General features: G+C 35.9%; 1 long non-coding RNA gene across 9 annotated transcripts in view; it reads right to left on the bottom strand.

The window, feature by feature from the left end:
* Positions 1-13,526, bottom strand: part of LOC103789190 (uncharacterized) — a 542,478-nt gene that overhangs the window by 373,596 nt on the left and 155,356 nt on the right. For 5 of the 9 annotated variants that reach the window (XR_013529722.1, XR_013529724.1, XR_013529725.1 and 2 more), the window contains exon 3: positions 7,214-7,450. The exons of the other annotated variants lie outside the window; for them this stretch is intronic. This is a non-coding gene — a long non-coding RNA (uncharacterized LOC103789190). The remainder of the gene's footprint in view (positions 1-7,213; positions 7,451-13,526) is intronic. 9 annotated transcript variants of the gene reach the window in all.

The raw sequence follows: 13,526 nt of genomic DNA, 5'->3' as shown, positions 1-13,526 counted from the left end.
ACCGAGGTCTTTCTCTTTGGCTTGTAAATTGCCATCTTCTACCTGTGTGTTCACATGTTTTTCCTGCTATACAAATCTGTATCTATATTTCTTTTTCTTGTAGTAAAACACATCATATTAATTTAGAGTTCATTCTAATGATCACATTTCAACCTAATTACCTCTTTAAAGACTCTGTCTCCAAATATAATCCTATTCTGAAATACTGGGTGCTAGGACTTCAATATATTAATTTTGGGTAACGTAAGCCCATAATATGTACTACTGAACATAAGCCGGTATTAATTCAAACTAGATTATTATAAGTTAAGATGCTTAATGAAATTCCAAGGACAACCACTAAGAAAACAATTGAGAAATATTTAGTAAAAGATAATAAGGGAATTAAATGTCAAAAGGAAAAAATCAATTTAACAAAAAAATGGCAGTAATGAAGAAATTAAGAAACAAAAAGGAAATGGCAGGTGAAAAGCATATAGCAACATGGCAGATATAAATTCTACCATGTCAGTTACTACATTAAATGTGAATTGATCAAATACTACAATTAAAGTTAGAGATCGGAAGAATGGCTAAAGCAATGATCCACCTATATACCTTTGATACTTTAGATTAAAAGAAACACATGGATTGAAAATAAAAGGCCAGAAAAATACATACCAATTAAACAGTAATCAAAAGAGAGTTGAAGTGGTTATACTAAGTCAAAAATTAAAAAATAGACTTTAAGACAAAAAATTGTTATAGGAGAAAACAAAGGATATTTTATAATGATAAAAGGTCAGTCCATGAAGAGGATATAACAATTATAAACAGAACAATGGAACCCCATAAATCCATGAAGTAAATAATGATAGAATTTAACAAAGAAAGAGACAACTCAATAATCATCATTGGTGACTTCAATACCCCACTTTCAATACTAGATAAACAACTAGACACAAGATCCCAGGATGTAGAAAACTTGAACAACACTGTAAATGAACTAGATCTGAAAGACATCTGCAGAACACTCCATCAACAACAGCACGATACACATTCTTCTCAAGTGCATGTGGAACATTCTCCAAGACAGGCCGTATGTTCGGCCACAAAATCAGTCCTAACAAATTCAAAAGAATTGAAAACATACAAATTATGTTCTCTGACCCCAAAGAAATGAAATTTAAAGTAAATAATGTGGGGAAGTTAAATAACATTTCAAAACAATCAATGGATCAAATAAGAAATCACAAAGTAAATTAGAAAACGCTCTGTGATGAATAAAACAAAAATACCACATAACCAAAACTTAGGGAATTAAGTGAAAGTAGGACACAGAAGGAAATTTCTCATTGTAAACATGTTTTTAAAAATTTCACAAATCAATAACTTATATTTCTACCTTATGAAACAAAAAAAAGAAAGAAAATCTAAACCCAATTAAAGCAAATGGAAGAAAACATCAAAGATTAGATTTGGGATACACAAAATTGACACTAAGAAAACCAGAAAAATAATCAATGAAACCAAAAGCTGATTCTTTTGAAAAGATCAACAAACTGACAAAATGTTAGCTCTACAAATCAAGAAGAAAAGAGAGAAGACAAATTACTAACACCAAGAATGAAAGAAGAGGCATGACTAAATTCATCACAGAAATACAGGGTTATTAAGAACAATTACATGCCAACAAATTAGATGATCACGTTGAAACAGGCAAATTCATCAGCATATATAAAAAATTATATACCATGAGATTTATCTCAGAATGTATGAATAGTTCAATATATAAATATTGATCAATATAATGCAACATAATAATATAATAAAGGGGAAAAACACATGATCATCGCAACAGAGAAACTGTTGACAAAATTCAACACTCGTCATGATAAAACACTTAAAAAGAGAAAAAGAAAAAGAGGGAAACTATTTTAACCTAATATATGGCATATATGAAAAACCCAGTTAACTTTATCCTTAATCATGTAAAAACTGAACATTTGTCACTTAAGATCATGAGAAAAGGTAAATATTAACTCTTAATACTTTCATTCAATACTGTGCTTGAAGTTAGACAAAAAGAAAAAAAAGAACTGAAAAGCATCCAGATTGGAGACAAAAAAACAAAACTATTTCTATTTGCTAGAGACATAATGTTATATAAAGAAAATCCTAAATAATGCACATGCATACACTCACATACAAAACTGTTATAGTAGTAAACATTTACAGCCAGGTTGTAACACACAAGTTCAACATACAAAAGTCAATTGTACATACATTAGCAATGAATTATGTGAAAATGAAATTTAGAAAACAATTCCATATGTAAATATCATTAAAACAAGTAAAATACAAAATTTTTTATAAATTGTAAAACTAATACTTTGAAAAATCCAAATTTACTGTTGAAATTCATGAAAGAAATTGAAAAATACCTAATAAGCAGAAGGACATCACATGTTCATAGATTTGAAGACAAAGTATTGTTAAGATGGTGATATTTCTCAAATTAATCTACAGATTCAATGCAATCCCTATCAAAATTCCATCTGTATTATTCACTGAAATGGAAAAGTTGATCCTAATTTATATGGAACTGCAAGAGTCCCAAAATATACAAAACATCTTAGGGAAAAAAATGTGTTAGAGAACTCTTGTTAATTTCAAAACCTACAATGAAACTACAGTAATTAAGACAGTATGGCCGGGCGCAGTGGTTCAGCCTGTAATCCCAGCACTTTGGGAGGCCGAGGCAGGTGGATCATGAGGTCAAGAGATCGAGACCATCCTGGTCAACATGGTGAAACCCTGTCTCTACTAAAAATACAAAAAATTAGCTGGGCATGGTGGCGTGTGCCTATAATCCCAGCTACTTGGGAGGCTGATGCAGGAGAATTGCCTGAACCCAGGAGGCGGAGGTTGCGGTGAGCTGAGATTGCGCCATTGCACTCCAGCCTGGGTAACAAGATCAAAACTCCGTCTCAATAAAAAAAAAATAAAAAAAATAAAAAAAAAAAGACAGTATGATACTGTCATAAAGATAGAATATGCCTCTATTATAAAGATAGACACATCCTATCTTTATGACAGAATCACACTATCATACAAAGCTACAGTAATTAAGACAGTGTGATACTGACACAAAGACAGATATATCACTTAATAAAATGGAACTCAAAGTCTACAAATAAACATGTATAATTTAGTTTTGACAAGGGTGCTAAGGCCATTTAATCAGAAGAGAATAGTTTTTTCAACAAATTGTTTCGGGACAACTGAATATCCACATGAAAATAAATGAATTTGAGTGCACACTTCACAACATATACAAAAATTAACTTCATATAAATCAGAGTCTTAAGACTATTCATTAAAACTGTAAAACTCTTAGGAAAAAACAATGAGGAAAATATTCATGTCATTGGAATTGGCAATTATTTCATGGGCATAACACCAATAGCACAGCCAACAAAATAAAATATAGATGAACTGGACTTCAAATTCAAAACATTTGTTCTTCAAATGACACTATTAAGAAAATCAAAAACTCACCAAGTAAGAGAAAATACTTGTAAATCATATGCCTGATAAGGGATTAATATCCAGAATATATAAAAAAACTCTGTATAACTCCACAATTAAAAAAACCAAACAATCCAGTTTAAAATGGGCAAAGGATCTGAATAAACATTTCTCTAAACATATAAAAATAATAAACATAAAAAAGATGATCAACATTATTACTCATTAGGAAAATGCAAATCAAAGCCATTATGAAATACTTCACCCAGTAAAATGTCTATAGTAAGTTTTTTTAAATGGTGAAATTGTGATGAAATTAGAACCCTCGTGCATTGCTAGTAGGAATGAAAAATGGTGCAATCTTTGGAGAACAGTTTGTCAGTTCCTCAAAACGTTAAATGCAGAGTTACCATGTAGACCAGCAATTTCATTTTTTACGTATATAACCAAGAAAATTCAAAGCATATATTAATATAAAAACTTGTACATGAATGTTTATAATAGACAATAAACAGCAGTGTTTATAATAGACAAAAAAACAAGTAATTCCACTATCAATTGATAAATACACAAAAGTGATACAGTCATGAACATTAGATAACATGAAACATCTAATGTTCCTATGAACGACAGACCACATATATGAGAGGAATACCATAAGATTACAATGGAGCTGAAAAATTCCTATTGCCAGTGACACTGTAGCTGTTGTAACATAGTGCAATGCATTACTCATGCATTTGTAGTGACACTGGTGTAAAGAAACCTATTGTGCTGCCAGTCATACAAAAGTCTAGCATATATTGTAATCCCAGCACTTTGGGAGGCCGAGGCAGGTGGATCACGAGGTCAAGAGATCGAGACCATCCTGGTCAACATGGTGAAACCCCGTCTCTACTAAAGATACAAAAAATTAGCTGGGCATGGTGGTGTGTGCCTCTAATCCCAGCTACTCAGGAGGCTGAGGCGGGAGAATTGCCTGAACCCAGGAGGCGGAGGTTGCGGTGAGCCGAGATCACGCCATTGCACTCCAGCCTGGGTAACAAGAGCGAAACTCCGTCTCAAAAAAAAAAAAAAAGTCTAGCATATATAATTATGCATTTTATATAACACTTGATAATGATAATAAACAACTATGTTACTGGTTTATGTATTTACTATCTAATACTTTTATCATTATTTTAAAGTGTACTCCTTCTCCTTATAAAAAAATATCTAATGTAAAATAGGCTCAGGTAGGTCCTTCAGGAGGTATCCAGGAGACACTGTTACCACAGGAGATGACAGTTCCATGGGACTGCCCCTCAAGACCTTCCAGTGGTCTTGGAAGATGTGGACAAGATGTGGAGCTGGAAGACAATGAAACTGATGATACTGACCCTGTGTAGGCCTAGGCCAATGTGTGTGTTTGTGTCTTCATTTTCGACAAAAAGTTTAAAAGTAAAAAAATAAAATTAATTTAAAAATAGAGAAAAGCTTACAGAATAAAAATGTAAAGAAAGAATATTTTTGTACATCTCTATAGTGTTTTCAAGCTACCTGTAGTTATAAAGGAGTCAAAAAGTTCTACAAAATTAGCTAAAAAGTTATAGTAAGCTAAGATTAATTCACTATTGACACAATTAAAATTTTAAAAATGATTTAGTGCAGCCTAAGTGTACAGTGTTTATAAAGCCTACAGTGGTAGGTAGTAATGCCACTGACCTTCACATCCAGTCACCACTCACTCGCTGACCCTCCCAGAGCAACTTCCAGTCCTGTGAGCTCCGTAAGGTAAGTGCCTTATGCAGGGATCATATTTTATCTTTTATACTGTAGTTTTACCGTACCTTTTCTATGTTTACATAAACAAATACTTACCAACATGTTACATTTGCCTAAAGTATTCAGTTCCATAACATGCTGTATGAATTTGTAGCTTAGAAGCGATGGGCTATACCATATAACCTACGTGTATAGTAAGCTATACCATCTAGGTTTGTGTAACTACACTTTATGATGTCACAGGACAACAAAATCAAATAATAATGCATTTCTCAAAGCATCTCATTAGTAAATGATGCTTGACTGTTTATCCATGCAATAGAACATTATTTGATCACAAAAATGAAATACAGTACTAACATATGCTACGACTTGGATGAACCTCAAAAATATTAGTTTAGGTGAAAGTATCCAAATAAAAAAGGCCACATTTTGTATGATTCTATTAATAATAAATGTGTAGAACAGAAAAATTTATAGAGATAGATTATTTGCCAGCAACTCAGGAAATAGGAATGGGGTGTGACTGATAACACAGTTTCTTTTTGGGTTCACGGAAATCTTCTGGAGTTAGTAATGTTTGCACCATCTTGTGAATATACTAGATATCATTGAAGTGTACACTTTTAAACGGTGAATTTTATAATGTGAGAATTATTAATATATATTAATTTTAAAAATAAAGGCTCTGAAGCATAAATACATTCTCAGGGAGATAAGGGGGAAATATAGTATTCAGAGACGTAATAAAAAATAAGTGAAAATGAAAAGGAACTGTCAAAGAACAAAATATTAAAAACTTTTAGAAAGTAAAATTTGACAGTAAATTAGGGAAAATGACTCAAAACAGAGGAAAGATACAAGTCAAGATATTCACAAAAAGTAGAGCAAAAAGATAGAGGTGAAAAATAAGAGAAAACTTAAAGATCAGACCAGAGCACACCAGCCAGAGACAATGAATAGAGAAACCTGCTTGGTAGCCTCATTATCGATGCAATAATTCAACAGATTTTTTTCGGAGTCAAGGAATAAAATTTCAAATTGAAAGGCCCATGTTCAGGTACATTATAAATTTTCATGACATTGGGAGCAAAGAGAAGGTTCTCTGAAATTATGTATTGAAATTGGATAATAGAGCTCTCAAAATACTAGGAATCTAAATATTTTTTAAAATTTTCATCAACATTACTAAAACTAGAGATGATTGAAAGAGGTTTTCAAAACTCTGAAGGAAAACAATTTCTAGTCTAGAAATCTAGACTCAGTTTAGCTAAAAATTACATGTGATGGTAAAATAAAGATATATTTTAACAAGGTGAGTCTTGAAAGTGCATCTCCATTGCACCTTTCCTCAGGAATTTAGCAGAGAATGTTATCTACTAAAATGATATTGTAAACCAAGAAGGAGGAATGCATGGACACAGGAAACGGAAGATACGCTTCAGAAGAAAGAGTCAGAAAATCCTAGGGGAGTGCTGAAGATCACAGGTGACAGCTGGTGTACCAGAACAGATTGAAGACAAATAGCCCATGGTGGAGCAGATCAGAAAACTCTAAGACTACATTGGTAGAATAACTGATTTATCTGAGTGTACTGCAAAAAGATATGGACAATTTGTGGGGTGTATGAAAATGATTTAGCAATTTAAAAATACATTAAAATAAGCAAATGAAAAAGAATTTAATAATTACAAAAGAAAAACAATCTGTACACAAAAGACAGTACTCAAAGTATACTAAATGGTATAGCTATGAAACATTCATGATATTTACATAGTCATACAAATGTATATAATACTGGTCTCAGTAAAATTATATTAGTATAATGAAAACAAGAGGATAGGGAAATTGAGAGAGTGTTTGGTGAGGCCAGTGTGTATGGATTTTGGCAGGGAGGGTCTTCTGCAGTAGATTATATTAGTACTCAGCAAATACTCACTTTTCTTGTTGCCTGGCCCCTTTGATGTAGACTTGGGCATATCACGTGCTTTGGCCAATAACATGCATAGAAGCAATGTGAGCAGAGGCTTTCTGGGCACCTGTGTGGTTTGACTTGACTATCACATGTATTTCCTCATAAGCAGAGCTTTCCTGGGTAGTTCACCAGCTCCAGAATGATCCATGGAGCAGATCTGAAAATAACTCCACAGCCTGAAGCAGAACTGCTCACACCAATCTGTAGAGTTATAATCAAGAAACAAACATGTGTTTATATAACCATGATATTTAGGGGATCCTTTGTCATGTAGTATTAGTTTAGCAACCTGAAAAATAGTCATCCATACCTAGCCCCTCGATTTTTAATTTTTTAATCATGGGAATACAATAGGTGATTAAATAATTTAAAAATCAAGAGTCTATATATTCCTGAAAGATATATTGCTGGCCAGGAGTAGTGGCTCATACCTGTAATTTCAGCACTTTGGGAGGCTGAGGCAGGAGAATCATTTGAGCCCAGGAGTTCAAGACCAGCCTGTGCAACAAAACAAGACTCCATCTCTGCAAACAGTTTAAAATTAGCTGGGCACAGCGGCGTGTACCTATAGTCCCAGCTATGAAAAAGGATATAGGCTAAATGGCAAAAGAATTATCTAAAAAACTAAGGTGATTATTTTTGGAAAGAGAAAATTAGAGCAAGGAGAGTGAGTTTGGGTAGCTGCTTCTTTTTTTCTTAACAAAGCTAGTAAAGTTATTTGATCCTTCATATTATGTGAATGTATAACTGACAAATTAATGACTTAAAACAGTAAAATATGTACATATAACAGTAGTAATTGCCACAGTGAAAAGATTAAGCAAGATATTGTATCAGAATTTTGCAAAATTGAATTGAAAAATTGACCTGAGTGCTCCTTTTGGAAATTTGAATGTCAAGTAGGTCACTTTGTGGGGATTTGTTTAGAGCTATTTCCACTAGTTTTTAAATGATTATTTCTCCTTCAAATGATACCTATTTGTCTTCTTAAATTTTGTAGAACACCTAATTTTCTATCGCTTCTCATCCTTTAAGCATATTTTATCTATATATGACTGACTACATTATAGAAATAATAACTAAGGCCGGGCGCTGTGGCTCAGGCCTGTAATCCTAGCACTTTGGGAGGCCGAGGCGGGCAGATTGACTGACCTCATGAGTTCAAGATCAGTCTGGACAATACGGTGAAACCCCGTCTCTACTAAAATACAAAAAAATTAGTCGAGTGTGGCAGTGTAGGCTGAAGTAGGAGAATCACCTGAACCCGGAAAGCAGAAGTTGCAGTGGGCCGAGATTGTGCCACTGCACTCCAGTCTGAGGGGCAGAGCATGACTCCTTCTCCAAATAATAATAATAACAATAACAACTAAACAGATCAGTTATTTAAAGAAAGAATTGGGAGAGTATGGTAGTTATATTACAGTATTTCTCATAAATATCATCGATAACAAAGTTTCATTGCCGATTATTACAGTGCTACCTAGTTGGGAAGACCTAATCAGAGTATTTGTAGTGATTTAGAAGAAATACGAAGCTCAGGCTTTTGGCTAACCCGTATTTATATTGGTGACCACCTCCTACTCTTTAATCCTAGAGATGTATGCTCAGTAAAATCAAAGACCTAGGTCACGATTTTATACAGCTGTATAACTACTCAAAGTGCAGGTTTAACAGCAAGCTTCTTGTCATTGCTCAAAGATATTTCAAAGCTTCAACACAAATGCTCACAAATTATTTGTAATGTCCTCAATTCCTTTCTTGAGTCTCTAGAGCTCACACTTTTTTAACCTTCACTTCCAAATAAGTACTTAAAAAGGAATCATAGAAAAATGTCATTAATTAGATAAATCCACAGGTTTATTTTCTTTTCTTAGCTGATTTCCACAGCTTCCTGTTTGCAATCTTTTTCTTTTCCATATTTTCTCTTAACATTTACTATTACACCCTCTTTCCCTAAGATCTTTTGAGATGAAAAGTTCACTAGAACAGTGAGGAAGTGGAGCGTTAGCCCTCCCATAACTTCTCATGGATAAACTAAAATGTACTAAAGACTTTTCCCTTAGAACAGAATCATGTCATTGCCTATAATCCTAATTGTTTAATTTGTCTGTGACAAAATTATTTGAAATGAGCTATTTATGAACCAAGATAAAAAGCTTCCTAAAAGCTGGGCTCAGTGGCTCATTCCTGTAATCCCAGGGCTTTGGGAGGCCAAGGCAGGCAGATCACCTGAGGTCAGGAGTTTGAGACCAGCCTGCTCAACATGGGGAAACCCCGTCTCTACTAAAAAAAAAAAAAAAAAATAGCTGGATGTGGTGGCGGGGACCTGTAATCACAGCTACTCAGGAGGCTGAGGCAAGAGAATCACTTGAACTCACGAGTCAGTGGTTGCAGTGAGCTGAGATTTTACCACCGCACTCCAGCCTGAAAGACAGAGTGGGACTCTGTCTCAAAAAAAAAAAAAAATAGTTTAGCGCTGTTTTGAAGGACATTTTTTTTTAGGTTTGAGTTTCTGCCAGAGGTCCCTTCTTTAGGTAACATATTTCAATTCAAGACAAAAGAGTGTTACTTGGAATATAATGCCCCAGTAATCAATTTAGGTTTGAACATTTCATAAATTCAGAGCTTAAGGTTTCAGTTTAGGGTATTCCTTATGAGAGTCACTTTTTAAAAAAGTTTGGATCATTTAGCTTTCTGAAGATTGCATAGATTTTATGAGGCATGACAATGAGTTAGCTATAAAAGCATAAGGATTTATGGATTCTATGTCCTATTAAATGCACATAAGTTTAAAAGAAAGGAGAGAATTGGGCTATACAATATGCATTTCAGATTTTGCTGAATATAGATATTTTAAAGTAGATTAAAGTGTTAGCCAAACCAAAATTCAGTTAAATATACCCAATTCTGATTTATATCATGGATTTAAGTCCTCTTCCCATTGGGTTGCTTCCCAGAGTGTGCATTTGAAATATAGATCGATTTCAGTGAAAAATTATATAAACAGAAAGAAATTATTTTGTTCTGCTGCATCAAAACTGAAATGCAATCTAACATAAAATTTAGATTGCATGTAGTAACATAAAATGATACTCTGTATCTAAAAAAGTGGGCTTTTTTTTTTTTGTAGGTCAAAAAAAGTTTTCTTAGGTACCTAAAAAGCTATTATGATAGTTTTGTATTACAATAAAAACCCTACTGATGTGCACCTGTAAGGTTAAAAGTTATTTTCGGTGTCATTTGTCTTAATGCCTTTGATCTTACTTTCAAATTTCACTTATATTACAGCTAATGAAATGTTACTTTACAACCAAAAAGTATACGAATATTTTGGCTTGTTAAATATCAGGCAAACACAGATTAATGTGACTTATTTAATTTCACCTCTAATAACTATAATAATAGTAAAAAAAAAACCTACGTATTTTCTCAATTTCAGTTATAGTACGTAGAACACTAGAGTATGTAGGGTTGTAACTACATGTTGGATGTGACTACCTTTATGGTCAGTGCTCTCAGATACATTTTTATCTTTAGGAGATACTGTGTATTATACTCTGTGTGGTTTTAATAACTCCCATTAAAATCCAGATAAGTATCTGAACTTTGTTATCTGAACTTTACTCGAACTATCCAAACTTCCTTTAATTTGTCATTCAAGTCTGAAAATCTCATGAGAACAGATGCTCTTGTAGCTTTTCCTTACTTCCTGCTTCCACTGTGGGAAACAGGTTTCCACAGAAATTCTTAGACACGTAAGTCTGAATACAGGATGCCTAGTGACTTTTTTCCATTGAAGTTCATATTCAATATTGTTTTTATCCAACTGAAATTTCAGTTCTTATCTGAACTTATTTCTCATCAGAAGAAAGCTTAGTATCTCTATTATGTTTTAGTAGTTTTGGTCTCTGTTTTCTCCTTGAAGCTCTGCCCTTGTTAATCCTCCGTGGCATTGGTTTTTCTCAATACTCCAGCTAGAAATACTTCATCTCTTGATTCTCCAGTTCCTGTTACACCTTCTCAATTTTTGCTTTGACCTTTGCTTACTCTGAATGATCCTGCATTGTTTGGTATTTTTCAGCCTCTTCATCCACATGGTACATAAACATAGAGCACATTTTACATGCCTGACACTGTCACATGCACTGAGTTTAAAGCAATAAACAAAGGAAGAAAATCCCAAATCCTGCTCTCATGGAACACAATTCCTATTGGGAGTAAGCAGATAAGCAATGCAAATATATATATATATATATATATATACACATACACATTACACAGCTGTAAGTGTTATGGGGAGAATTAAAGCACAGGGATGAAAGAAAGTGTTGGGAAGGGGCATGATATTAGTAAGGTTGGTAGGTAATTAAAACTTAAGGAAGTGAAGGTATCAAAAAGAGCTATCTGGAGGAAGGACACTTAGGCAAAGGGAAAGCATCTGAAAAGACCTGGAGACTGGTGTATGCCTGTATAACATTTGGCTTACTTTTCTTCTCTCTCTATATATTGTCTATTGCCATGGACTAAGTTATCAACAGATATACTCATCATTCCTGTTAAATAAAATGCATAGGAAGCCATTGGTTTGGACTGAGTTCCTGCACTTAGTCCCAACAGACCAAACCAAACTGGAGGCACTCATGCCAAAGTTCCACACCCCAAACGAAAACTAACTGACTTCACATCTGACTTTCTAAGAAACCAGAAGTGTGAGAGATAATAGTCAAAACCCCAAAGAGACCAGTTTTAACTGGCATGATTAGAAAGCCCTCCCTGCTTTAATCCCTACAAGAAAAGTAACTTTGAAACAACCAATCGGAGGACTCAAGATGGCGCTGTGAGAACAACCCAGGATTGGAGCTCTTCTCGTTGAATCCGCAAACGGTGAGTCAGAATGGCATTTCCAGACTGATCTTTGTTGCCCACAGAACGGGGAAACTCCCAAGTATAAAAAAGACACGGGACGCCAGGCAGTAGGTCTGCCTGGCGAAGCCGGCAGCTGGGGTGGCGGCGGCCGGCCCTACCCAGCAATCCCCACAGGGCGCGCTTGTCCGGGTGCCCTGTTGAACCGGCAACCTGAGACTTGAGAGGGCTGGACTTGAGACTGAACGAGACTTGGACAGTAGGCCAGCCCAGGGGATTGCAGGGATTGGGATACCCAGTGGGACCAACAAAACCGCGATTTCAAACTATCCCGAGCAGACGGTCCGAGACGCTCTGTGGGGGAGGGGCGTCCACCACTACCGAGGCAACCCGCCCCAACTGAGATACACGCCCACTGCTGACGCAGCCAGCCGTTGCCGAGGCAACCCGCCCCAACTGAGATACACGCCCATTGCTGACGCAGCCAGCCGTTGCCGAGGCAACCCGTCCCTACTGAGATACACGCCCACTGCTGACGCAGCCTGTCGTTGCTGAGGCAACACGCTACAACGAAGAGACTCCGCCGCAGGGCGTGGCAGAGACCACAGCAGAGCTGGCAGGAACGGCGCGAATCACACAACAGCAGGGCGGAGCCTCGGCAGCCAAACAGTGGCTAGTCTGCCATCTAGCTGGGCAGGACACCTGATCGGACATCCAAAAATAAAGCCCAAACCCCTCAACACAGAGCATTTGAGAAAAAAAAAAGGGGGTTTTTTAATGAGCTCTGTTGCAGCAGAATAAAACATAGCAGCCTAACAGCCCTGAATGAACAACAGAGTGCACAGCTCAGCAATTAAACCCCTATAGAGTACAAACTGTCTCCTCAAGCAGCTCCCTGACCCCTCTATATCCAAAAGACTGACATTAGGCATCATCCTGGGACAAAGAGAGCAGAAAAAGAAACTGGTAGCATCCCTCGCTGTGCCACAGCTACTAGAGGTGCAACCCAGACAAGCAGGGTCTGGAGCAGACCTCAGCAGTCGTACAGCGAAGGGGCTAGACTGGTAGAAGGAAAACCAAGCAACAGAAATACTTCATCATCAACATTCTGGGTGTCCACTCAGAGACCCAAACGAAAAGTCAGCAACTACGCAGACGACCAGCGGACAAATCCACAAAGATGGGAAGAAACCAGCGCAAAAAGGAGGAAAACACCCGAAACCAGAACACCTCGCCTCCTAGAAAGGACCAAAGCTCCTCACCAGCAAGGGAGCAAAGCTGGACGGAGAATGACTGAGACGAAATGACAGAATTAGACTTCAGAAGATGGATAATGAGAAACTTTTGTGAGCTAAAAGATCATGTATTAAATCAATGCAAAGAAACTAAGAACCTTGAAAAAAGATTCGAGGAA

The sequence above is a fragment of the Callithrix jacchus genome, chromosome 19 (genome assembly GCF_049354715.1).
Source record: "Callithrix jacchus isolate 240 chromosome 19, calJac240_pri, whole genome shotgun sequence".
NCBI classification, from domain to species: Eukaryota; Metazoa; Chordata; class Mammalia; order Primates; family Cebidae; genus Callithrix; species Callithrix jacchus.
The sequence above is the reverse complement of the archived record's forward strand: the minus strand, read 5'-3'. Positions and strand labels throughout refer to the sequence as shown.